Here is a 19,767-nt window from a genome sequence, read left to right on the forward strand (position 1 = left end):
ACTGCGTGAGCCATGAGAATGAACCGCGGGATTCCGTGTGGAAAGAACCAATCATGCAGCGCGGACGACTGCTCGTTTGGACTCCTGCGTGCTATTGTACATACTGGCGTCGGCCTAGCATCGCAAGTTGCCTGCCGCGCCGTGAATGCACGTGTAGCAACAGAAAAAATGAGCCAGGGAGTGCAGACTCTCTACCACTTGTATTCGGTACTTACCAAGATTCCAGAAAGTGTAACGATCGCCTGCCTCGGTAGCGCAGTAGGCAGCGCGTAAGTCTCATAATCTTAAGGTCGTGAGTTCGATCCTCACCCGGGGCATCTAATTTTCTGTGACTGATGGTGGTGCTGTTGCTAGGGCGCCAACTTATTTCTTGTTTGTTATCCACAACGTTTCAACGCTTCAGCGGGAAAATGTTTACATACAGCTTCCCTTTTCCTCTTCTCCCAGCAGAGCATGAAGCCAAAAGCATTGCTCTGCGACGTTTGAGGTGCGCGCCTTGCCAGTCAGTATGTGCAAAGATGCTCGCAAAGAGAGCGACAATGCGACAAGCGACCGTACGAACGGGCGAATGAAACGGCCGCATCCGGTGTGGTCTAGTGGCTAGGATACCTGGCTTTCACCCAGGAGGCCCGGGTTCGATTCCCGGTACCGGAACGGAATTTTTTCCACACGAATCGTGACAAGTTTGAGCTGTCCGAGCGGCCGTTTCCCGTCCTGCTCGCAATATAGCTACTGTTTCGTGACCGTCAGCAGAATATAGACTAGGGAAGCAGACACACGACGACCGTAGGAATGGTGTATGGCTTCATGCCAGCTGATTCCAGCGTAGGGCTGAGCAACTGCATCTGCCGAGGCCCGTTAGCTCAGTTGGTTAGAGCGTCGTGCTAATAACGCGAAGGTCGTGGGTTCGATCCCCCCACGGGCCACTACTCTTGTACTACTGCGAAAAGGCAGCGCCGATTTCAGCTGGCGAGTGTGATGACCAAATGATCATCACCCTGCGTGGAAGTTGACAGAGGATCCGAACCCGACTCGCGGGGAAGCACTACAGCATTCGCTCGGCAATGGCCATAATATCTTGAATACACTGGTTAGAGAAAATGAAAGAAAATGTCCGATTGCCGATGCGTAACAACTTTGGCCCTTGTCAGTACTTGGGCGGGTGAGCGCATGGGAACACAGGGCACTATTGGCAGTTTTACTTCCTATTTTTGTTTCTCCATTGTTTTCGGAGCTACAGCCCGATTCGGTCAGGGAGACGCCACCGTGAAATGAAGGGGGCGTGCTGTGTGTCCATCGCCTCGCCTCTCCTTACCTCTCTCAGTCGTTTCTCGTGCTTGTCGTTTTGATATAGGCCGATTTGAGAGCGTCAGCTCTCGCGTCAGCTGAGCAAAGTCGAGACAAGTCGAGACACACTAAGGGCTGGTATGCAGCGAGTAAGAGGGCGAAAAAACAATAGTTTAAGAGCGCGTGGCAAAAGTACTCATAGGCGAAATTAAAAGCCTGCTGCGGTGGCCGGGAATCGAACCCGGATCAACTGCTTGGAAGGCAACTATGCTGACCATTACACCACCACCGCACAAGCGAGCGCCCCGCCACCGCGCTGAGTCGGCTTCCCGCCTGTCGGCAGCGGCCGAAGGTGATCGTACCCGGCAGGCGCATTTCGAGGCAGGCTAGGGGAGCACATCCAGACGCATTCGGACAGCGTATCCGCGCACATTTCGCATCCTTTGGCAAGAGTCGGCGCCGGCGACGCAAGAGTACGCAGAGGACCGCGTTCTGGCGGCATCTTTAAGCAGCGCAGTGCAGGATTCAGCGTCTGCAGCATCTTCTCCACAGAATGCTACGGCGCTTGACGGCAGTCCCACTTTCCCTTGAGACACCTGCTCGGGAAGCAGCGTGAAGGTACCGCCGGCCCGAGCATCGGTGGTTCAGTGGTAGAATGCTCGCCTGCCACGCGGGCGGCCCGGGTTCGATTCCCGGCCGATGCATCATTTTGTTTTTTCTCCGGTAGGGGTGCTGCGTGTCTTTCGCACTCGAACTGCGTGAGCCATGAGAATGAACCGCGGGATTCCGTGTGGAAAGAACCAATCATGCAGCGCGGACGACTGCTCGTTTGGACTCCTGCGTGCTATTGTACATACTGGCGTCGGCCTAGCATCGCAAGTTGCCTGCCGCGCCGTGAATGCACGTGTAGCAACAGAAAAAATGAGCCAGGGAGTGCAGACTCTCTACCACTTGTATTCGGTACTTACCAAGATTCCAGAAAGTGTAACGATCGCCTGCCTCGGTAGCGCAGTAGGCAGCGCGTAAGTCTCATAATCTTAAGGTCGTGAGTTCGATCCTCACCCGGGGCATCTAATTTTCTGTGACTGATGGTGGTGCTGTTGCTAGGGCGCCAACTTATTTCTTGTTTGTTATCCACAACGTTTCAACGCTTCAGCGGGAAAATGTTTACATACAGCTTCCCTTTTCCTCTTCTCCCAGCAGAGCATGAAGCCAAAAGCATTGCTCTGCGACGTTTGAGGTGCGCGCCTTGCCAGTCAGTATGTGCAAAGATGCTCGCAAAGAGAGCGACAATGCGACAAGCGACCGTACGAACGGGCGAATGAAACGGCCGCATCCGGTGTGGTCTAGTGGCTAGGATACCTGGCTTTCACCCAGGAGGCCCGGGTTCGATTCCCGGTACCGGAACGGAATTTTTTCCACACGAATCGTGACAAGTTTGAGCTGTCCGAGCGGCCGTTTCCCGTCCTGCTCGCAATATAGCTACTGTTTCGTGACCGTCAGCAGAATATAGACTAGGGAAGCAGACACACGACGACCGTAGGAATGGTGTATGGCTTCATGCCAGCTGATTCCAGCGTAGGGCTGAGCAACTGCATCTGCCGAGGCCCGTTAGCTCAGTTGGTTAGAGCGTCGTGCTAATAACGCGAAGGTCGTGGGTTCGATCCCCCCACGGGCCACTACTCTTGTTCTACTGCGAAAAGGCAGCGCCGATTTCAGCTGGCGAGTGTGATGACCAAATGATCATCACCCTGCGTGGAAGTTGACAGAGGATCCGAACCCGACTCGCGGGGAAGCACTACAGCATTCGCTCGGCAATGGCCATAATATCTTGAATACACTGGTTAGAGAAAATGAAAGAAAATGTCCGATTGCCGATGCGTAACAACTTTGGCCCTTGTCAGTACTTGGGCGGGTGAGCGCATGGGAACACAGGGCACTATTGGCAGTTTTACTTCCTATTTTTGTTTCTCCATTGTTTTCGGAGCTACAGCCCGATTCGGTCAGGGAGACGCCACCGTGAAATGAAGGGGGCGTGCTGTGTGTCCATCGCCTCGCCTCTCCTTACCTCTCTCAGTCGTTTCTCGTGCTTGTCGTTTTGATATAGGCCGATTTGAGAGCGTCAGCTCTCGCGTCAGCTGAGCAAAGTCGAGACAAGTCGAGACACACTAAGGGCTGGTATGCAGCGAGTAAGAGGGCGAAAAAACAATAGTTTAAGAGCGCGTGGCAAAAGTACTCATAGGCGAAATTAAAAGCCTGCTGCGGTGGCCGGGAATCGAACCCGGATCAACTGCTTGGAAGGCAACTATGCTGACCATTACACCACCACCGCACAAGCGAGCGCCCCGCCACCGCGCTGAGTCGGCTTCCCGCCTGTCGGCAGCGGCCGAAGGTGATCGTACCCGGCAGGCGCATTTCGAGGCAGGCTAGGGGAGCACATCCAGACGCATTCGGACAGCGTATCCGCGCACATTTCGCATCCTTTGGCAAGAGTCGGCGCCGGCGACGCAAGAGTACGCAGAGGACCGCGTTCTGGCGGCATCTTTAAGCAGCGCAGTGCAGGATTCAGCGTCTGCAGCATCTTCTCCACAGAATGCTACGGCGCTTGACGGCAGTCCCACTTTCCCTTGAGACACCTGCTCGGGAAGCAGCGTGAAGGTACCGCCGGCCCGAGCATCGGTGGTTCAGTGGTAGAATGCTCGCCTGCCACGCGGGCGGCCCGGGTTCGATTCCCGGCCGATGCATCATTTTGTTTTTTCTCCGGTAGGGGTGCTGCGTGTCTTTCGCACTCGAACTGCGTGAGCCATGAGAATGAACCGCGGGATTCCGTGTGGAAAGAACCAATCATGCAGCGCGGACGACTGCTCGTTTGGACTCCTGCGTGCTATTGTACATACTGGCGTCGGCCTAGCATCGCAAGTTGCCTGCCGCGCCGTGAATGCACGTGTAGCAACAGAAAAAATGAGCCAGGGAGTGCAGACTCTCTACCACTTGTATTCGGTACTTACCAAGATTCCAGAAAGTGTAACGATCGCCTGCCTCGGTAGCGCAGTAGGCAGCGCGTAAGTCTCATAATCTTAAGGTCGTGAGTTCGATCCTCACCCGGGGCATCTAATTTTCTGTGACTGATGGTGGTGCTGTTGCTAGGGCGCCAACTTATTTCTTGTTTGTTATCCACAACGTTTCAACGCTTCAGCGGGAAAATGTTTACATACAGCTTCCCTTTTCCTCTTCTCCCAGCAGAGCATGAAGCCAAAAGCATTGCTCTGCGACGTTTGAGGTGCGCGCCTTGCCAGTCAGTATGTGCAAAGATGCTCGCAAAGAGAGCGACAATGCGACAAGCGACCGTACGAACGGGCGAATGAAACGGCCGCATCCGGTGTGGTCTAGTGGCTAGGATACCTGGCTTTCACCCAGGAGGCCCGGGTTCGATTCCCGGTACCGGAACGGAATTTTTTCCACACGAATCGTGACAAGTTTGAGCTGTCCGAGCGGCCGTTTCCCGTCCTGCTCGCAATATAGCTACTGTTTCGTGACCGTCAGCAGAATATAGACTAGGGAAGCAGACACACGACGACCGTAGGAATGGTGTATGGCTTCATGCCAGCTGATTCCAGCGTAGGGCTGAGCAACTGCATCTGCCGAGGCCCGTTAGCTCAGTTGGTTAGAGCGTCGTGCTAATAACGCGAAGGTCGTGGGTTCGATCCCCCCACGGGCCACTACTCTTGTACTACTGCGAAAAGGCAGCGCCGATTTCAGCTGGCGAGTGTGATGACCAAATGATCATCACCCTGCGTGGAAGTTGACAGAGGATCCGAACCCGACTCGCGGGGAAGCACTACAGCATTCGCTCGGCAATGGCCATAATATCTTGAATACACTGGTTAGAGAAAATGAAAGAAAATGTCCGATTGCCGATGCGTAACAACTTTGGCCCTTGTCAGTACTTGGGCGGGTGAGCGCATGGGAACACAGGGCACTATTGGCAGTTTTACTTCCTATTTTTGTTTCTCCATTGTTTTCGGAGCTACAGCCCGATTCGGTCAGGGAGACGCCACCGTGAAATGAAGGGGGCGTGCTGTGTGTCCATCGCCTCGCCTCTCCTTACCTCTCTCAGTCGTTTCTCGTGCTTGTCGTTTTGATATAGGCCGATTTGAGAGCGTCAGCTCTCGCGTCAGCTGAGCAAAGTCGAGACAAGTCGAGACACACTAAGGGCTGGTATGCAGCGAGTAAGAGGGCGAAAAAACAATAGTTTAAGAGCGCGTGGCAAAAGTACTCATAGGCGAAATTAAAAGCCTGCTGCGGTGGCCGGGAATCGAACCCGGATCAACTGCTTGGAAGGCAACTATGCTGACCATTACACCACCACCGCACAAGCGAGCGCCCCGCCACCGCGCTGAGTCGGCTTCCCGCCTGTCGGCAGCGGCCGAAGGTGATCGTACCCGGCAGGCGCATTTCGAGGCAGGCTAGGGGAGCACATCCAGACGCATTCGGACAGCGTATCCGCGCACATTTCGCATCCTTTGGCAAGAGTCGGCGCCGGCGACGCAAGAGTACGCAGAGGACCGCGTTCTGGCGGCATCTTTAAGCAGCGCAGTGCAGGATTCAGCGTCTGCAGCATCTTCTCCACAGAATGCTACGGCGCTTGACGGCAGTCCCACTTTCCCTTGAGACACCTGCTCGGGAAGCAGCGTGAAGGTACCGCCGGCCCGAGCATCGGTGGTTCAGTGGTAGAATGCTCGCCTGCCACGCGGGCGGCCCGGGTTCGATTCCCGGCCGATGCATCATTTTGTTTTTTCTCCGGTAGGGGTGCTGCGTGTCTTTCGCACTCGAACTGCGTGAGCCATGAGAATGAACCGCGGGATTCCGTGTGGAAAGAACCAATCATGCAGCGCGGACGACTGCTCGTTTGGACTCCTGCGTGCTATTGTACATACTGGCGTCGGCCTAGCATCGCAAGTTGCCTGCCGCGCCGTGAATGCACGTGTAGCAACAGAAAAAATGAGCCAGGGAGTGCAGACTCTCTACCACTTGTATTCGGTACTTACCAAGATTCCAGAAAGTGTAACGATCGCCTGCCTCGGTAGCGCAGTAGGCAGCGCGTAAGTCTCATAATCTTAAGGTCGTGAGTTCGATCCTCACCCGGGGCATCTAATTTTCTGTGACTGATGGTGGTGCTGTTGCTAGGGCGCCAACTTATTTCTTGTTTGCTATCCACAACGTTTCAACGCTTCAGCGGGAAAATGTTTACATACAGCTTCCCTTTTCCTCTTCTCCCAGCAGAGCATGAAGCCAAAAGCATTGCTCTGCGACGTTTGAGGTGCGCGACTTGCCAGTCAGTATGTGCAAAGATGCTCGCAAAGAGAGCGACAATGCGACAAGCGACCGTACGAACGGGCGAATGAAACGGCCGCATCCGGTGTGGTCTAGTGGCTAGGATACCTGGCTTTCACCCAGGAGGCCCGGGTTCGATTCCCGGTACCGGAACGGAATTTTTTCCACACGAATCGTGACAAGTTTGAGCTGTCCGAGCGGCCGTTTCCCGTCCTGCTCGCAATATAGCTACTGTTTCGTGACCGTCAGCAGAATATAGACTAGGGAAGCAGACACACGACGACCGTAGGAATGGTGTATGGCTTCATGCCAGCTGATTCCAGCGTAGGGCTGAGCAACTGCATCTGCCGAGGCCCGTTAGCTCAGTTGGTTAGAGCGTCGTGCTAATAACGCGAAGGTCGTGGGTTCGATCCCCCCACGGGCCACTACTCTTGTACTACTGCGAAAAGGCAGCGCCGATTTCAGCTGGCGAGTGTGATGACCAAATGATCATCACCCTGCGTGGAAGTTGACAGAGGATCCGAACCCGACTCGCGGGGAAGCACTACAGCATTCGCTCGGCAATGGCCATAATATCTTGAATACACTGGTTAGAGAAAATGAAAGAAAATGTCCGATTGCCGATGCGTAACAACTTTGGCCCTTGTCAGTACTTGGGCGGGTGAGCGCATGGGAACACAGGGCACTATTGGCAGTTTTACTTCCTATTTTTGTTTCTCCATTGTTTTCGGAGCTACAGCCCGATTCGGTCAGGGAGACGCCACCGTGAAATGAAGGGGGCGTGCTGTGTGTCCATCGCCTCGCCTCTCCTTACCTCTCTCAGTCGTTTCTCGTGCTTGTCGTTTTGATATAGGCCGATTTGAGAGCGTCAGCTCTCGCGTCAGCTGAGCAAAGTCGAGACAAGTCGAGACACACTAAGGGCTGGTATGCAGCGAGTAAGAGGGCGAAAAAACAATAGTTTAAGAGCGCGTGGCAAAAGTACTCATAGGCGAAATTAAAAGCCTGCTGCGGTGGCCGGGAATCGAACCCGGATCAACTGCTTGGAAGGCAACTATGCTGACCATTACACCACCACCGCACAAGCGAGCGCCCCGCCACCGCGCTGAGTCGGCTTCCCGCCTGTCGGCAGCGGCCGAAGGTGATCGTACCCGGCAGGCGCATTTCGAGGCAGGCTAGGGGAGCACATCCAGACGCATTCGGACAGCGTATCCGCGCACATTTCGCATCCTTTGGCAAGAGTCGGCGCCGGCGACGCAAGAGTACGCAGAGGACCGCGTTCTGGCGGCATCTTTAAGCAGCGCAGTGCAGGATTCAGCGTCTGCAGCATCTTCTCCACAGAATGCTACGGCGCTTGACGGCAGTCCCACTTTCCCTTGAGACACCTGCTCGGGAAGCAGCGTGAAGGTACCGCCGGCCCGAGCATCGGTGGTTCAGTGGTAGAATGCTCGCCTGCCACGCGGGCGGCCCGGGTTCGATTCCCGGCCGATGCATCATTTTGTTTTTTCTCCGGTAGGGGTGCTGCGTGTCTTTCGCACTCGAACTGCGTGAGCCATGAGAATGAACCGCGGGATTCCGTGTGGAAAGAACCAATCATGCAGCGCGGACGACTGCTCGTTTGGACTCCTGCGTGCTATTGTACATACTGGCGTCGGCCTAGCATCGCAAGTTGCCTGCCGCGCCGTGAATGCACGTGTAGCAACAGAAAAAATGAGCCAGGGAGTGCAGACTCTCTACCACTTGTATTCGGTACTTACCAAGATTCCAGAAAGTGTAACGATCGCCTGCCTCGGTAGCGCAGTAGGCAGCGCGTAAGTCTCATAATCTTAAGGTCGTGAGTTCGATCCTCACCCGGGGCATCTAATTTTCTGTGACTGATGGTGGTGCTGTTGCTAGGGCGCCAACTTATTTCTTGTTTGCTATCCACAACGTTTCAACGCTTCAGCGGGAAAATGTTTACATACAGCTTCCCTTTTCCTCTTCTCCCAGCAGAGCATGAAGCCAAAAGCATTGCTCTGCGACGTTTGAGGTGCGCGACTTGCCAGTCAGTATGTGCAAAGATGCTCGCAAAGAGAGCGACAATGCGACAAGCGACCGTACGAACGGGCGAATGAAACGGCCGCATCCGGTGTGGTCTAGTGGCTAGGATACCTGGCTTTCACCCAGGAGGCCCGGGTTCGATTCCCGGTACCGGAACGGAATTTTTTCCACACGAATCGTGACAAGTTTGAGCTGTCCGAGCGGCCGTTTCCCGTCCTGCTCGCAATATAGCTACTGTTTCGTGACCGTCAGCAGAATATAGACTAGGGAAGCAGACACACGACGACCGTAGGAATGGTGTATGGCTTCATGCCAGCTGATTCCAGCGTAGGGCTGAGCAACTGCATCTGCCGAGGCCCGTTAGCTCAGTTGGTTAGAGCGTCGTGCTAATAACGCGAAGGTCGTGGGTTCGATCCCCCCACGGGCCACTACTCTTGTACTACTGCGAAAAGGCAGCGCCGATTTCAGCTGGCGAGTGTGATGACCAAATGATCATCACCCTGCGTGGAAGTTGACAGAGGATCCGAACCCGACTCGCGGGGAAGCACTACAGCATTCGCTCGGCAATGGCCATAATATCTTGAATACACTGGTTAGAGAAAATGAAAGAAAATGTCCGATTGCCGATGCGTAACAACTTTGGCCCTTGTCAGTACTTGGGCGGGTGAGCGCATGGGAACACAGGGCACTATTGGCAGTTTTACTTCCTATTTTTGTTTCTCCATTGTTTTCGGAGCTACAGCCCGATTCGGTCAGGGAGACGCCACCGTGAAATGAAGGGGGCGTGCTGTGTGTCCATCGCCTCGCCTCTCCTTACCTCTCTCAGTCGTTTCTCGTGCTTGTCGTTTTGATATAGGCCGATTTGAGAGCGTCAGCTCTCGCGTCAGCTGAGCAAAGTCGAGACAAGTCGAGACACACTAAGGGCTGGTATGCAGCGAGTAAGAGGGCGAAAAAACAATAGTTTAAGAGCGCGTGGCAAAAGTACTCATAGGCGAAATTAAAAGCCTGCTGCGGTGGCCGGGAATCGAACCCGGATCAACTGCTTGGAAGGCAACTATGCTGACCATTACACCACCACCGCACAAGCGAGCGCCCCGCCACCGCGCTGAGTCGGCTTCCCGCCTGTCGGCAGCGGCCGAAGGTGATCGTACCCGGCAGGCGCATTTCGAGGCAGGCTAGGGGAGCACATCCAGACGCATTCGGACAGCGTATCCGCGCACATTTCGCATCCTTTGGCAAGAGTCGGCGCCGGCGACGCAAGAGTACGCAGAGGACCGCGTTCTGGCGGCATCTTTAAGCAGCGCAGTGCAGGATTCAGCGTCTGCAGCATCTTCTCCACAGAATGCTACGGCGCTTGACGGCAGTCCCACTTTCCCTTGAGACACCTGCTCGGGAAGCAGCGTGAAGGTACCGCCGGCCCGAGCATCGGTGGTTCAGTGGTAGAATGCTCGCCTGCCACGCGGGCGGCCCGGGTTCGATTCCCGGCCGATGCATCATTTTGTTTTTTCTCCGGTAGGGGTGCTGCGTGTCTTTCGCACTCGAACTGCGTGAGCCATGAGAATGAACCGCGGGATTCCGTGTGGAAAGAACCAATCATGCAGCGCGGACGACTGCTCGTTTGGACTCCTGCGTGCTATTGTACATACTGGCGTCGGCCTAGCATCGCAAGTTGCCTGCCGCGCCGTGAATGCACGTGTAGCAACAGAAAAAATGAGCCAGGGAGTGCAGACTCTCTACCACTTGTATTCGGTACTTACCAAGATTCCAGAAAGTGTAACGATCGCCTGCCTCGGTAGCGCAGTAGGCAGCGCGTAAGTCTCATAATCTTAAGGTCGTGAGTTCGATCCTCACCCGGGGCATCTAATTTTCTGTGACTGATGGTGGTGCTGTTGCTAGGGCGCCAACTTATTTCTTGTTTGTTATCCACAACGTTTCAACGCTTCAGCGGGAAAATGTTTACATACAGCTTCCCTTTTCCTCTTCTCCCAGCAGAGCATGAAGCCAAAAGCATTGCTCTGCGACGTTTGAGGTGCGCGCCTTGCCAGTCAGTATGTGCAAAGATGCTCGCAAAGAGAGCGACAATGCGACAAGCGACCGTACGAACGGGCGAATGAAACGGCCGCATCCGGTGTGGTCTAGTGGCTAGGATACCTGGCTTTCACCCAGGAGGCCCGGGTTCGATTCCCGGTACCGGAACGGAATTTTTTCCACACGAATCGTGACAAGTTTGAGCTGTCCGAGCGGCCGTTTCCCGTCCTGCTCGCAATATAGCTACTGTTTCGTGACCGTCAGCAGAATATAGACTAGGGAAGCAGACACACGACGACCGTAGGAATGGTGTATGGCTTCATGCCAGCTGATTCCAGCGTAGGGCTGAGCAACTGCATCTGCCGAGGCCCGTTAGCTCAGTTGGTTAGAGCGTCGTGCTAATAACGCGAAGGTCGTGGGTTCGATCCCCCCACGGGCCACTACTCTTGTACTACTGCGAAAAGGCAGCGCCGATTTCAGCTGGCGAGTGTGATGACCAAATGATCATCACCCTGCGTGGAAGTTGACAGAGGATCCGAACCCGACTCGCGGGGAAGCACTACAGCATTCGCTCGGCAATGGCCATAATATCTTGAATACACTGGTTAGAGAAAATGAAAGAAAATGTCCGATTGCCGATGCGTAACAACTTTGGCCCTTGTCAGTACTTGGGCGGGTGAGCGCATGGGAACACAGGGCACTATTGGCAGTTTTACTTCCTATTTTTGTTTCTCCATTGTTTTCGGAGCTACAGCCCGATTCGGTCAGGGAGACGCCACCGTGAAATGAAGGGGGCGTGCTGTGTGTCCATCGCCTCGCCTCTCCTTACCTCTCTCAGTCGTTTCTCGTGCTTGTCGTTTTGATATAGGCCGATTTGAGAGCGTCAGCTCTCGCGTCAGCTGAGCAAAGTCGAGACAAGTCGAGACACACTAAGGGCTGGTATGCAGCGAGTAAGAGGGCGAAAAAACAATAGTTTAAGAGCGCGTGGCAAAAGTACTCATAGGCGAAATTAAAAGCCTGCTGCGGTGGCCGGGAATCGAACCCGGATCAACTGCTTGGAAGGCAACTATGCTGACCATTACACCACCACCGCACAAGCGAGCGCCCCGCCACCGCGCTGAGTCGGCTTCCCGCCTGTCGGCAGCGGCCGAAGGTGATCGTACCCGGCAGGCGCATTTCGAGGCAGGCTAGGGGAGCACATCCAGACGCATTCGGACAGCGTATCCGCGCACATTTCGCATCCTTTGGCAAGAGTCGGCGCCGGCGACGCAAGAGTACGCAGAGGACCGCGTTCTGGCGGCATCTTTAAGCAGCGCAGTGCAGGATTCAGCGTCTGCAGCATCTTCTCCACAGAATGCTACGGCGCTTGACGGCAGTCCCACTTTCCCTTGAGACACCTGCTCGGGAAGCAGCGTGAAGGTACCGCCGGCCCGAGCATCGGTGGTTCAGTGGTAGAATGCTCGCCTGCCACGCGGGCGGCCCGGGTTCGATTCCCGGCCGATGCATCATTTTGTTTTTTCTCCGGTAGGGGTGCTGCGTGTCTTTCGCACTCGAACTGCGTGAGCCATGAGAATGAACCGCGGGATTCCGTGTGGAAAGAACCAATATTGCAGCGCGGACGACTGCTCGTTTGGACTCCTGCGTGCTATTGTACATACTGGCGTCGGCCTAGCATCGCAAGTTGCCTGCCGCGCCGTGAATGCACGTGTAGCAACAGAAGAAATGAGCCAGGGAGTGCAGACTCTCTACCACTTGTATTCGGTACTTACCAAGATTCCAGAAAGTGTAACGATCGCCTGCCTCGGTAGCGCAGTAGGCAGCGCGTAAGTCTCATAATCTTAAGGTCGTGAGTTCGATCCTCACCCGGGGCATCTAATTTTCTGTGACTGATGGTGGTGCTGTTGCTAGGGCGCCAACTTATTTCTTGTTTGTTATCCACAACGTTTCAACGCTTCAGCGGGAAAATGTTTACATACAGCTTCCCTTTTCCTCTTCTCCCAGCAGAGCATGAAGCCAAAAGCATTGCTCTGCGACGTTTGAGGTGCGCGCCTTGCCAGTCAGTATGTGCAAAGATGCTCGCAAAGAGAGCGACAATGCGACAAGCGACCGTACGAACGGGCGAATGAAACGGCCGCATCCGGTGTGGTCTAGTGGCTAGGATACCTGGCTTTCACCCAGGAGGCCCGGGTTCGATTCCCGGTACCGGAACGGGATTTTTTCCACACGAATCGTGACAAGTTTGAGCTGTCCGAGCGGCCGTTTCCCGTCCTGCTCGCAATATAGCTACTGTTTCGTGACCGTCAGCAGAATATAGACTAGGGAAGCAGACACACGACGACCGTAGGAATGGTGTATGGCTTCATGCCAGCTGATTCCAGCGTAGGGCTGAGCAACTGCATCTGCCGAGGCCCGTTAGCTCAGTTGGTTAGAGCGTCGTGCTAATAACGCGAAGGTCGTGGGTTCGATCCCCCCACGGGCCACTACTCTTTTACTACTGCGAAAAGGCAGCGCCGATTTCAGCTGGCGAGTGTGATGACCAAATGATCATCACCCTGCGTGGAAGTTGACAGAGGATCCGAACCCGACTCGTGGGGAAGCACTACAGCATTCGCTCGGCAATGGCCATAATATCTTGAATACACTGGTTAGAGAAAATGAAAGAAAATGTCCGATTGCCGATGCGTAACAACTTTGGCCCTTGTCAGTACTTGGGCGGGTGAGCGCATGGGAACACAGGGCACTATTGGCAGTTTTACTTCCTATTTTTGTTTCTCCATTGTTTTCGGAGCTACAGCCCGATTCGGTCAGGGAGACGCCACCGTGAAATGAAGGGGGCGTGCTGTGTGTCCATCGCCTCGCCTCTCCTTACCTCTCTCAGTCGTTTCTCGTGCTTGTCGTTTTGATATAGGCCGATTTGAGAGCGTCAGCTCTCGCGTCAGCTGAGCAAAGTCGAGACAAGTCGAGACACACTAAGGGCTGGTATGCAGCGAGTAAGAGGGCGAAAAAACAATAGTTTAAGAGCGCGTGGCAAAAGTACTCATAGGCGAAATTAAAAGCCTGCTGCGGTGGCCGGGAATCGAACCCGGATCAACTGCTTGGAAGGCAACTATGCTGACCATTACACCACCACCGCACAAGCGAGCGCCCCGCCACCGCGCTGAGTCGGCTTCCCGCCTGTCGGCAGCGGCCGAAGGTGATCGTACCCGGCAGGCGCATTTCGAGGCAGGCTAGGGGAGCACATCCAGACGCATTCGGACAGCGTATCCGCGCACATTTCGCATCCTTTGGCAAGAGTCGGCGCCGGCGACGCAAGAGTACGCAGAGGACCGCGTTCTGGCGGCATCTTTAAGCAGCGCAGTGCAGGATTCAGCGTCTGCAGCATCTTCTCCACAGAATGCTACGGCGCTTGACGGCAGTCCCACTTTCCCTTGAGACACCTGCTCGGGAAGCAGCGTGAAGGTACCGCCGGCCCGAGCATCGGTGGTTCAGTGGTAGAATGCTCGCCTGCCACGCGGGCGGCCCGGGTTCGATTCCCGGCCGATGCATCATTTTGTTTTTTCTCCGGTAGGGGTGCTGCGTGTCTTTCGCACTCGAACTGCGTGAGCCATGAGAATGAACCGCGGGATTCCGTGTGGAAAGAACCAATCATGCAGCGCGGACGACTGCTCGTTTGGACTCCTGCGTGCTATTGTACATACTGGCGTCGGCCTAGCATCGCAAGTTGCCTGCCGCGCCGTGAATGCACGTGTAGCAACAGAAAAAATGAGCCAGGGAGTGCAGACTCTCTACCACTTGTATTCGGTACTTACCAAGATTCCAGAAAGTGTAACGATCGCCTGCCTCGGTAGCGCAGTAGGCAGCGCGTAAGTCTCATAATCTTAAGGTCGTGAGTTCGATCCTCACCCGGGGCATCTAATTTTCTGTGACTGATGGTGGTGCTGTTGCTAGGGCGCCAACTTATTTCTTGTTTGTTATCCACAACGTTTCAACGCTTCAGCGGGAAAATGTTTACATACAGCTTCCCTTTTCCTCTTCTCCCAGCAGAGCATGAAGCCAAAAGCATTGCTCTGCGACGTTTGAGGTGCGCGCCTTGCCAGTCAGTATGTGCAAAGATGCTCGCAAAGAGAGCGACAATGCGACAAGCGACCGTACGAACGGGCGAATGAAACGGCCGCATCCGGTGTGGTCTAGTGGCTAGGATACCTGGCTTTCACCCAGGAGGCCCGGGTTCGATTCCCGGTACCGGAACGGAATTTTTTCCACACGAATCGTGACAAGTTTGAGCTGTCCGAGCGGCCGTTTCCCGTCCTGCTCGCAATATAGCTACTGTTTCGTGACCGTCAGCAGAATATAGACTAGGGAAGCAGACACACGACGACCGTAGGAATGGTGTATGGCTTCATGCCAGCTGATTCCAGCGTAGGGCTGAGCAACTGCATCTGCCGAGGCCCGTTAGCTCAGTTGGTTAGAGCGTCGTGCTAATAACGCGAAGGTCGTGGGTTCGATCCCCCCACGGGCCACTACTCTTTTACTACTGCGAAAAGGCAGCGCCGATTTCAGCTGGCGAGTGTGATGACCAAATGATCATCACCCTGCGTGGAAGTTGACAGAGGATCCGAACCCGACTCGTGGGGAAGCACTACAGCATTCGCTCGGCAATGGCCATAATATCTTGAATACACTGGTTAGAGAAAATGAAAGAAAATGTCCGATTGCCGATGCGTAACAACTTTGGCCCTTGTCAGTACTTGGGCGGGTGAGCGCATGGGAACACAGGGCACTATTGGCAGTTTTACTTCCTATTTTTGTTTCTCCATTGTTTTCGGAGCTACAGCCCGATTCGGTCAGGGAGACGCCACCGTGAAATGAAGGGGGCGTGCTGTGTGTCCATCGCCTCGCCTCTCCTTACCTCTCTCAGTCGTTTCTCGTGCTTGTCGTTTTGATATAGGCCGATTTGAGAGCGTCAGCTCTCGCGTCAGCTGAGCAAAGTCGAGACAAGTCGAGACACACTAAGGGCTGGTATGCAGCGAGTAAGAGGGCGAAAAAACAATAGTTTAAGAGCGCGTGGCAAAAGTACTCATAGGCGAAATTAAAAGCCTGCTGCGGTGGCCGGGAATCGAACCCGGATCAACTGCTTGGAAGGCAACTATGCTGACCATTACACCACCACCGCACAAGCGAGCGCCCCGCCACCGCGCTGAGTCGGCTTCCCGCCTGTCGGCAGCGGCCGAAGGTGATCGTACCCGGCAGGCGCATTTCGAGGCAGGCTAGGGGAGCACATCCAGACGCATTCGGACAGCGTATCCGCGCACATTTCGCATCCTTTGGCAAGAGTCGGCGCCGGCGACGCAAGAGTACGCAGAGGACCGCGTTCTGGCGGCATCTTTAAGCAGCGCAGTGCAGGATTCAGCGTCTGCAGCATCTTCTCCACAGAATGCTACGGCGCTTGACGGCAGTCCCACTTTCCCTTGAGACACCTGCTCGGGAAGCAGCGTGAAGGTACCGCCGGCCCGAGCATCGGTGGTTCAGTGGTAGAATGCTCGCCTGCCACGCGGGCGGCCCGGGTTCGATTCCCGGCCGATGCATCATTTTGTTTTTTCTCCGGTAGGGGTGCTGCGTGTCTTTCGCACTCGAACTGCGTGAGCCATGAGAATGAACCGCGGGATTCCGTGTGGAAAGAACCAATCATGCAGCGCGGACGACTGCTCGTTTGGACTCCTGCGTGCTATTGTACATACTGGCGTCGGCCTAGCATCGCAAGTTGCCTGCCGCGCCGTGAATGCACGTGTAGCAACAGAAAAAATGAGCCAGGGAGTGCAGACTCTCTACCACTTGTATTCGGTACTTACCAAGATTCCAGAAAGTGTAACGATCGCCTGCCTCGGTAGCGCAGTAGGCAGCGCGTAAGTCTCATAATCTTAAGGTCGTGAGTTCGATCCTCACCCGGGGCATCTAATTTTCTGTGACTGATGGTGGTGCTGTTGCTAGGGCGCCAACTTATTTCTTGTTTGTTATCCACAACGTTTCAACGCTTCAGCGGGAAAATGTTTACATACAGCTTCCCTTTTCCTCTTCTCCCAGCAGAGCATGAAGCCAAAAGCATTGCTCTGCGACGTTTGAGGTGCGCGCCTTGCCAGTCAGTATGTGCAAAGATGCTCGCAAAGAGAGCGACAATGCGACAAGCGACCGTACGAACGGGCGAATGAAACGGCCGCATCCGGTGTGGTCTAGTGGCTAGGATACCTGGCTTTCACCCAGGAGGCCCGGGTTCGATTCCCGGTACCGGAACGGAATTTTTTCCACACGAATCGTGACAAGTTTGAGCTGTCCGAGCGGCCGTTTCCCGTCCTGCTCGCAATATAGCTACTGTTTCGTGACCGTCAGCAGAATATAGACTAGGGAAGCAGACACACGACGACCGTAGGAATGGTGTATGGCTTCATGCCAGCTGATTCCAGCGTAGGGCTGAGCAACTGCATCTGCCGAGGCCCGTTAGCTCAGTTGGTTAGAGCGTCGTGCTAATAACGCGAAGGTCGTGGGTTCGATCCCCCCACGGGCCACTACTCTTTTACTACTGCGAAAAGGCAGCGCCGATTTCAGCTGGCGAGTGTGATGACCAAATGATCATCACCCTGCGTGGAAGTTGACAGAGGATCCGAACCCGACTCGTGGGGAAGCACTACAGCATTCGCTCGGCAATGGCCATAATATCTTGAATACACTGGTTAGAGAAAATGAAAGAAAATGTCCGATTGCCGATGCGTAACAACTTTGGCCCTTGTCAGTACTTGGGCGGGTGAGCGCATGGGAACACAGGGCACTATTGGCAGTTTTACTTCCTATTTTTGTTTCTCCATTGTTTTCGGAGCTACAGCCCGATTCGGTCAGGGAGACGCCACCGTGAAATGAAGGGGGCGTGCTGTGTGTCCATCGCCTCGCCTCTCCTTACCTCTCTCAGTCGTTTCTCGTGCTTGTCGTTTTGATATAGGCCGATTTGAGAGCGTCAGCTCTCGCGTCAGCTGAGCAAAGTCGAGACAAGTCGAGACACACTAAGGGCTGGTATGCAGCGAGTAAGAGGGCGAAAAAACAATAGTTTAAGAGCGCGTGGCAAAAGTACTCATAGGCGAAATTAAAAGCCTGCTGCGGTGGCCGGGAATCGAACCCGGATCAACTGCTTGGAAGGCAACTATGCTGACCATTACACCACCACCGCACAAGCGAGCGCCCCGCCACCGCGCTGAGTCGGCTTCCCGCCTGTCGGCAGCGGCCGAAGGTGATCGTACCCGGCAGGCGCATTTCGAGGCAGGCTAGGGGAGCACATCCAGACGCATTCGGACAGCGTATCCGCGCATATTTCGCATCCTTTGGCAAGAGTCGGCGCCGGCGACGCAAGAGTACGCAGAGGACCGCGTTCTGGCGGCATCTTTAAGCAGCGCAGTGCAGGATTCAGCGTCTGCAGCATCTTCTCCACAGAATGCTACGGCGCTTGACGGCAGTCCCACTTTCCCTTGAGACACCTGCTCGGGAAGCAGCGTGAAGGTACCGCCGGCCCGAGCATCGGTGGTTCAGTGGTAGAATGCTCGCCTGCCACGCGGGCGGCCCGGGTTCGATTCCCGGCCGATGCATCATTTTGTTTTTTCTCCGGTAGGGGTGCTGCGTGTCTTTCGCACTCGAACTGCGTGAGCCATGAGAATGAACCGCGGGATTCCGTGTGGAAAGAACCAATCATGCAGCGCGGACGACTGCTCGTTTGGACTCCTGCGTGCTATTGTACATACTGGCGTCGGCCTAGCATCGCAAGTTGCCTGCCGCGCCGTGAATGCACGTGTAGCAACAGAAAAAATGAGCCAGGGAGTGCAGACTCTCTACCACTTGTATTCGGTACTTACCAAGATCCCAGAAAGTGTAACGATCGCCTGCCTCGGTAGCGCAGTAGGCAGCGCGTAAGTCTCATAATCTTAAGGTCGTGAGTTCGATCCTCACCCGGGGCATCTAATTTTCTGTGACTGATGGTGGTGCTGTTGCTAGGGCGCCAACTTATTTCTTGTTTGTTATCCACAACGTTTCAACGCTTCAGCGGGAAAATGTTTACATACAGCTTCCCTTTTCCTCTTCTCCCAGCAGAGCATGAAGCCAAAAGCATTGCTCTGCGACGTTTGAGGTGCGCGCCTTGCCAGTCAGTATGTGCAAAGATGCTCGCAAAGAGAGCGACAATGCGACAAGCGACCGTACGAACGGGCGAATGAAACGGCCGCATCCGGTGTGGTCTAGTGGCTAGGATACCTGGCTTTCACCCAGGAGGCCCGGGTTCGATTCCCGGTACCGGAACGGGATTTTTTCCACACGAATCGTGACAAGTTTGAGCTGTCCGAGCGGCCGTTTCCCGTCCTGCTCGCAATATAGCTACTGTTTCGTGACCGTCAGCAGAATATAGACTAGGGAAGCAGACACACGACGACCGTAGGAATGGTGTATGGCTTCATGCCAGCTGATTCCAGCGTAGGGCTGAGCAACTGCATCTGCCGAGGCCCGTTAGCTCAGTTGGTTAGAGCGTCGTGCTAATAACGCGAAGGTCGTGGGTTCGATCCCCCCACGGGCCACTACTCTTTTACTACTGCGAAAAGGCAGCGCCGATTTCAGCTGGCGAGTGTGATGACCAAATGATCATCACCCTGCGTGGAAGTTGACAGAGGATCCGAACCCGACTCGTGGGGAAGCACTACAGCATTCGCTCGGCAATGGCCATAATATCTTGAATACACTGGTTAGAGAAAATGAAAGAAAATGTCCGATTGCCGATGCGTAACAACTTTGGCCCTTGTCAGTACTTGGGCGGGTGAGCGCATGGGAACACAGGGCACTATTGGCAGTTTTACTTCCTATTTTTGTTTCTCCATTGTTTTCGGAGCTACAGCCCGATTCGGTCAGGGAGACGCCACCGTGAAATGAAGGGGGCGTGCTGTGTGTCCATCGCCTCGCCTCTCCTTACCTCTCTCAGTCGTTTCTCGTGCTTGTCGTTTTGATATAGGCCGATTTGAGAGCGTCAGCTCTCGCGTCAGCTGAGCAAAGTCGAGACAAGTC

At 54.7% G+C, this 19,767-nt stretch overlaps 48 non-coding genes across 48 annotated transcripts; 39 read left to right on the top strand and 9 right to left on the bottom strand.

Annotated features, from left to right (window-relative positions):
- The first annotated feature begins 244 nt into the window (after nucleotides 1-244).
- Nucleotides 245-317, top strand: Trnam-cau. Its single transcript has one exon. It is a non-coding gene; the product is annotated as a tRNA-Met (tRNA).
- A 265-nt stretch (nucleotides 318-582) lies between these two features.
- Nucleotides 583-654, top strand: Trnae-uuc. Its single transcript has one exon. It is a non-coding gene; the product is annotated as a tRNA-Glu (tRNA).
- A 198-nt stretch (nucleotides 655-852) lies between these two features.
- On the top strand, nucleotides 853-926 carry Trnai-aau. The gene has a single exon. It is a non-coding gene; the product is annotated as a tRNA-Ile (tRNA).
- Nucleotides 927-1,507: 581 nt separating this feature from the next.
- Trnag-ucc lies at nucleotides 1,508-1,579 on the bottom strand. The gene has a single exon. It is a non-coding gene; the product is annotated as a tRNA-Gly (tRNA).
- Nucleotides 1,580-1,920: 341 nt separating this feature from the next.
- Trnag-gcc lies at nucleotides 1,921-1,991 on the top strand. The gene has a single exon. It is a non-coding gene; the product is annotated as a tRNA-Gly (tRNA).
- Nucleotides 1,992-2,284: 293 nt separating this feature from the next.
- Trnam-cau lies at nucleotides 2,285-2,357 on the top strand. The gene has a single exon. It is a non-coding gene; the product is annotated as a tRNA-Met (tRNA).
- A 265-nt stretch (nucleotides 2,358-2,622) lies between these two features.
- On the top strand, nucleotides 2,623-2,694 carry Trnae-uuc. Its single transcript has one exon. It is a non-coding gene; the product is annotated as a tRNA-Glu (tRNA).
- Nucleotides 2,695-2,892: 198 nt separating this feature from the next.
- Nucleotides 2,893-2,966, top strand: Trnai-aau. The gene has a single exon. It is a non-coding gene; the product is annotated as a tRNA-Ile (tRNA).
- Nucleotides 2,967-3,547: 581 nt separating this feature from the next.
- Nucleotides 3,548-3,619, bottom strand: Trnag-ucc. Its single transcript has one exon. It is a non-coding gene; the product is annotated as a tRNA-Gly (tRNA).
- Nucleotides 3,620-3,960: 341 nt separating this feature from the next.
- Nucleotides 3,961-4,031, top strand: Trnag-gcc. Its single transcript has one exon. It is a non-coding gene; the product is annotated as a tRNA-Gly (tRNA).
- A 293-nt stretch (nucleotides 4,032-4,324) lies between these two features.
- On the top strand, nucleotides 4,325-4,397 carry Trnam-cau. The gene has a single exon. It is a non-coding gene; the product is annotated as a tRNA-Met (tRNA).
- A 265-nt stretch (nucleotides 4,398-4,662) lies between these two features.
- Nucleotides 4,663-4,734, top strand: Trnae-uuc. Its single transcript has one exon. It is a non-coding gene; the product is annotated as a tRNA-Glu (tRNA).
- A 198-nt stretch (nucleotides 4,735-4,932) lies between these two features.
- Trnai-aau lies at nucleotides 4,933-5,006 on the top strand. Its single transcript has one exon. It is a non-coding gene; the product is annotated as a tRNA-Ile (tRNA).
- A 581-nt stretch (nucleotides 5,007-5,587) lies between these two features.
- Trnag-ucc lies at nucleotides 5,588-5,659 on the bottom strand. Its single transcript has one exon. It is a non-coding gene; the product is annotated as a tRNA-Gly (tRNA).
- Nucleotides 5,660-6,000: 341 nt separating this feature from the next.
- Nucleotides 6,001-6,071, top strand: Trnag-gcc. Its single transcript has one exon. It is a non-coding gene; the product is annotated as a tRNA-Gly (tRNA).
- Nucleotides 6,072-6,364: 293 nt separating this feature from the next.
- On the top strand, nucleotides 6,365-6,437 carry Trnam-cau. Its single transcript has one exon. It is a non-coding gene; the product is annotated as a tRNA-Met (tRNA).
- Nucleotides 6,438-6,702: 265 nt separating this feature from the next.
- On the top strand, nucleotides 6,703-6,774 carry Trnae-uuc. Its single transcript has one exon. It is a non-coding gene; the product is annotated as a tRNA-Glu (tRNA).
- A 198-nt stretch (nucleotides 6,775-6,972) lies between these two features.
- On the top strand, nucleotides 6,973-7,046 carry Trnai-aau. Its single transcript has one exon. It is a non-coding gene; the product is annotated as a tRNA-Ile (tRNA).
- A 581-nt stretch (nucleotides 7,047-7,627) lies between these two features.
- Nucleotides 7,628-7,699, bottom strand: Trnag-ucc. Its single transcript has one exon. It is a non-coding gene; the product is annotated as a tRNA-Gly (tRNA).
- A 341-nt stretch (nucleotides 7,700-8,040) lies between these two features.
- Nucleotides 8,041-8,111, top strand: Trnag-gcc. Its single transcript has one exon. It is a non-coding gene; the product is annotated as a tRNA-Gly (tRNA).
- A 293-nt stretch (nucleotides 8,112-8,404) lies between these two features.
- Nucleotides 8,405-8,477, top strand: Trnam-cau. Its single transcript has one exon. It is a non-coding gene; the product is annotated as a tRNA-Met (tRNA).
- Nucleotides 8,478-8,742: 265 nt separating this feature from the next.
- Nucleotides 8,743-8,814, top strand: Trnae-uuc. Its single transcript has one exon. It is a non-coding gene; the product is annotated as a tRNA-Glu (tRNA).
- A 198-nt stretch (nucleotides 8,815-9,012) lies between these two features.
- On the top strand, nucleotides 9,013-9,086 carry Trnai-aau. The gene has a single exon. It is a non-coding gene; the product is annotated as a tRNA-Ile (tRNA).
- A 581-nt stretch (nucleotides 9,087-9,667) lies between these two features.
- Trnag-ucc lies at nucleotides 9,668-9,739 on the bottom strand. Its single transcript has one exon. It is a non-coding gene; the product is annotated as a tRNA-Gly (tRNA).
- Nucleotides 9,740-10,080: 341 nt separating this feature from the next.
- Trnag-gcc lies at nucleotides 10,081-10,151 on the top strand. Its single transcript has one exon. It is a non-coding gene; the product is annotated as a tRNA-Gly (tRNA).
- A 293-nt stretch (nucleotides 10,152-10,444) lies between these two features.
- Trnam-cau lies at nucleotides 10,445-10,517 on the top strand. The gene has a single exon. It is a non-coding gene; the product is annotated as a tRNA-Met (tRNA).
- Nucleotides 10,518-10,782: 265 nt separating this feature from the next.
- Trnae-uuc lies at nucleotides 10,783-10,854 on the top strand. Its single transcript has one exon. It is a non-coding gene; the product is annotated as a tRNA-Glu (tRNA).
- Nucleotides 10,855-11,052: 198 nt separating this feature from the next.
- Nucleotides 11,053-11,126, top strand: Trnai-aau. Its single transcript has one exon. It is a non-coding gene; the product is annotated as a tRNA-Ile (tRNA).
- Nucleotides 11,127-11,707: 581 nt separating this feature from the next.
- On the bottom strand, nucleotides 11,708-11,779 carry Trnag-ucc. Its single transcript has one exon. It is a non-coding gene; the product is annotated as a tRNA-Gly (tRNA).
- Nucleotides 11,780-12,120: 341 nt separating this feature from the next.
- Nucleotides 12,121-12,191, top strand: Trnag-gcc. Its single transcript has one exon. It is a non-coding gene; the product is annotated as a tRNA-Gly (tRNA).
- Nucleotides 12,192-12,484: 293 nt separating this feature from the next.
- Nucleotides 12,485-12,557, top strand: Trnam-cau. The gene has a single exon. It is a non-coding gene; the product is annotated as a tRNA-Met (tRNA).
- A 265-nt stretch (nucleotides 12,558-12,822) lies between these two features.
- Trnae-uuc lies at nucleotides 12,823-12,894 on the top strand. Its single transcript has one exon. It is a non-coding gene; the product is annotated as a tRNA-Glu (tRNA).
- A 198-nt stretch (nucleotides 12,895-13,092) lies between these two features.
- Nucleotides 13,093-13,166, top strand: Trnai-aau. Its single transcript has one exon. It is a non-coding gene; the product is annotated as a tRNA-Ile (tRNA).
- A 581-nt stretch (nucleotides 13,167-13,747) lies between these two features.
- Trnag-ucc lies at nucleotides 13,748-13,819 on the bottom strand. The gene has a single exon. It is a non-coding gene; the product is annotated as a tRNA-Gly (tRNA).
- A 341-nt stretch (nucleotides 13,820-14,160) lies between these two features.
- Trnag-gcc lies at nucleotides 14,161-14,231 on the top strand. The gene has a single exon. It is a non-coding gene; the product is annotated as a tRNA-Gly (tRNA).
- Nucleotides 14,232-14,524: 293 nt separating this feature from the next.
- On the top strand, nucleotides 14,525-14,597 carry Trnam-cau. The gene has a single exon. It is a non-coding gene; the product is annotated as a tRNA-Met (tRNA).
- A 265-nt stretch (nucleotides 14,598-14,862) lies between these two features.
- Trnae-uuc lies at nucleotides 14,863-14,934 on the top strand. The gene has a single exon. It is a non-coding gene; the product is annotated as a tRNA-Glu (tRNA).
- A 198-nt stretch (nucleotides 14,935-15,132) lies between these two features.
- Trnai-aau lies at nucleotides 15,133-15,206 on the top strand. Its single transcript has one exon. It is a non-coding gene; the product is annotated as a tRNA-Ile (tRNA).
- Nucleotides 15,207-15,787: 581 nt separating this feature from the next.
- On the bottom strand, nucleotides 15,788-15,859 carry Trnag-ucc. Its single transcript has one exon. It is a non-coding gene; the product is annotated as a tRNA-Gly (tRNA).
- Nucleotides 15,860-16,200: 341 nt separating this feature from the next.
- Trnag-gcc lies at nucleotides 16,201-16,271 on the top strand. The gene has a single exon. It is a non-coding gene; the product is annotated as a tRNA-Gly (tRNA).
- A 293-nt stretch (nucleotides 16,272-16,564) lies between these two features.
- Nucleotides 16,565-16,637, top strand: Trnam-cau. The gene has a single exon. It is a non-coding gene; the product is annotated as a tRNA-Met (tRNA).
- A 265-nt stretch (nucleotides 16,638-16,902) lies between these two features.
- On the top strand, nucleotides 16,903-16,974 carry Trnae-uuc. The gene has a single exon. It is a non-coding gene; the product is annotated as a tRNA-Glu (tRNA).
- Nucleotides 16,975-17,172: 198 nt separating this feature from the next.
- On the top strand, nucleotides 17,173-17,246 carry Trnai-aau. The gene has a single exon. It is a non-coding gene; the product is annotated as a tRNA-Ile (tRNA).
- A 581-nt stretch (nucleotides 17,247-17,827) lies between these two features.
- Nucleotides 17,828-17,899, bottom strand: Trnag-ucc. The gene has a single exon. It is a non-coding gene; the product is annotated as a tRNA-Gly (tRNA).
- Nucleotides 17,900-18,240: 341 nt separating this feature from the next.
- Trnag-gcc lies at nucleotides 18,241-18,311 on the top strand. Its single transcript has one exon. It is a non-coding gene; the product is annotated as a tRNA-Gly (tRNA).
- A 293-nt stretch (nucleotides 18,312-18,604) lies between these two features.
- Trnam-cau lies at nucleotides 18,605-18,677 on the top strand. Its single transcript has one exon. It is a non-coding gene; the product is annotated as a tRNA-Met (tRNA).
- A 265-nt stretch (nucleotides 18,678-18,942) lies between these two features.
- Nucleotides 18,943-19,014, top strand: Trnae-uuc. Its single transcript has one exon. It is a non-coding gene; the product is annotated as a tRNA-Glu (tRNA).
- Nucleotides 19,015-19,212: 198 nt separating this feature from the next.
- Trnai-aau lies at nucleotides 19,213-19,286 on the top strand. The gene has a single exon. It is a non-coding gene; the product is annotated as a tRNA-Ile (tRNA).
- The last annotated feature ends 481 nt before the right edge of the window (nucleotides 19,287-19,767 follow it).

The sequence above is a fragment of the Schistocerca americana genome, unplaced genomic scaffold (genome assembly GCF_021461395.2).
Source record: "Schistocerca americana isolate TAMUIC-IGC-003095 unplaced genomic scaffold, iqSchAmer2.1 HiC_scaffold_180, whole genome shotgun sequence".
In the NCBI taxonomy this organism is placed as follows: Eukaryota; Metazoa; Arthropoda; class Insecta; order Orthoptera; family Acrididae; genus Schistocerca; species Schistocerca americana.